The sequence below is a fragment of the Echinococcus granulosus genome (genome assembly GCF_000524195.1).
Source record: "Echinococcus granulosus chromosome Unknown EG_S00074, whole genome shotgun sequence".
Classification (NCBI taxonomy): domain Eukaryota; kingdom Metazoa; phylum Platyhelminthes; class Cestoda; order Cyclophyllidea; family Taeniidae; genus Echinococcus; species Echinococcus granulosus.
Genome location: NW_020170454.1, coordinates 348,048 through 350,090, shown reverse-complemented (window position 1 = coordinate 350,090; position 2,043 = coordinate 348,048). Strand labels below are relative to the sequence as shown.

The 2,043-nt window shown below is 44.1% G+C and overlaps 1 protein-coding gene across 1 annotated transcript in view; it reads left to right on the top strand.

Moving 5' to 3' along the window:
• EGR_07327 (Heat shock cognate protein) overlaps positions 1-2,043 on the top strand; it is a gene marked incomplete at both ends in the record, with an annotated part of 3,667 nt that overhangs the window by 326 nt on the left and 1,298 nt on the right. The gene's annotated exons all lie outside the window — the stretch shown is intronic.

Sequence of the window (2,043 nt, the reverse complement as noted above, 5' to 3'; positions counted from 1 at the left end):
GACAGAGTAGAAGTAACAAAAATTGGGGAGGCGAGGGTACAATTAGACTTGGGTTGTCGATAGTAGGAGCTTTAGCCGGGGGAAGCGGCGGCATGTCTGACAATGCTAGGAAGCAGCAACAATTAAAGTGATAAATGTTAGCTTAACTAAGAAAGCTAGAAAAGCCCATTAAATAAAATTTATAATGACAACTGTACGCAACTCTATTGGCTATTAAACAAAAAGACTTCAGCAGAACCGAAATTCGTGAGCACCCAAGAAGCTACATAGTCAAGCATGTCACCGCACCAGTATCGCATCATCGTATTTCAGCCAATTCTTGGCGGCAATTCGCGCAGTGGAGGAGAATTTTAAAGTATCTTAAATTATATTCGGCAAATCCAGTAAATTACACTAAAATATCTTGACAGTACATTTGAATTCACCAACCGTCTTTTTGGCGCATTCAAAGGTAGCACAAACGGATTTAGAATTGTCGAAAAGGGTCCACTCAGTGTCATCTGGCGACTTTCAGTTACTTGCGCTCAATCACTTGCGGATGTGGAGTAAATGTCACAAATGGAACAATGCACAGCCCTCACCAGTTCTGCTGACTGGGCAGTTGGGAAAGAGAGGTGACTCCACTTCATTTGAGACCACACCAACGGTGCCTCAACTCCAAGATATGGTCCCTGCACCACCTACCATCCCAAGCGGTGATTCATGCACCCATCCCTATATACATTCATTCGTTAATTCCCTTGAATCTGTTGTATTTCTATTTGTTCTTGAATACCTTCCCTCCTTCCTATTGGTGGTGCACGCCTTGGCCATTCGTGTATGCGGAATCCAGTCATCTACTTTTCCATCCACTCCTAATCCAGCTAATCAGTCTCTCCACTTTCCACCTATTCATTCATCCATTTTGGATTTGTGCAACTATCAAGTCTTTCTGGATCTATGTATGCATATACGTCCATGTAGTTGCATGCATATTATTTTTAATGCACCCCCTCTTCAGTCATCCATTCCAATCTGCTTCAAGGCAATCTGGACACCACTTTCTCGCTTCTGCACGAAATCGCGTACAAATCTTGTACATATGCAGCAGTAGAATCTGTTTGAAAAGGAAGTATGCACTGAATAATATTACTATCAATTCCATCATGCTCTTCTCTCACAAACGACTTTCACCCATTCTCTCATGTCCCAGGCAAGCTGGAGCGCCATATATGCCAATTCATCTTGCACGCTAAGGCGCCCAGATGAATAGTGGATGAAAAGGCTGTTCCACCCATTTATAAAAATATGGTGATCTTAGCAATGTCTACGTGATTGCCTTCAGCGGAAGGAAAGGCGATGGTAGTAGAAGGGGCGAAATAGGCGAGGAAATGCGGATAGTGTAATTTACCCGATGTCGTCAACTGGCTTGGGACGTGATTCATGCCAACGATTTTCCATGTAACACTAAAGCCATGTCGAATTTTGTGGCAGGCATCTTCTTTCCAACCAAGATTGCAATGGCAGACATGGTCGCAGAGATGGCAGCTTTCAAATTGGCGAACGAACTTTATTAATTTAAGACAATGAATTCAAGGCTCTACAATGCAGTGACCACTTTCCAACGCCTTATGCAGACCGCACCAGTCGGATAGTTCGTAAAACACTGCATAGGATACGTAGATAACACTTCGCCTTATGAAGGGTAACATCATAACACCGCACATGATGGGCGTTACACATTGATTCCTCACTACCAAAGGAGGAATTTGGATGAAGAGGGGACAATTGGTGGCCGCCATGGGACATCCCCTGAAAATGGTAAACTGGACTCTTCCATTAGCCTGGACACACTGCATTCTGCCAGCGATGAGGCAGTCATTCCAAACACGTCTTCTCTCACTGGTAGAAACTAGTACCTCCTCAGGTCTGATACGTAAGAGCAGTCCTGGCATGGCACTCGGCAGCAGTATCTCATCTGCACACATAAATTCACTGAGAAAGAAGGTGCATAAGGATGTTGCGTTTATTGAAAGATCCGCCTAGTCTACTCCTGTCGTTAGG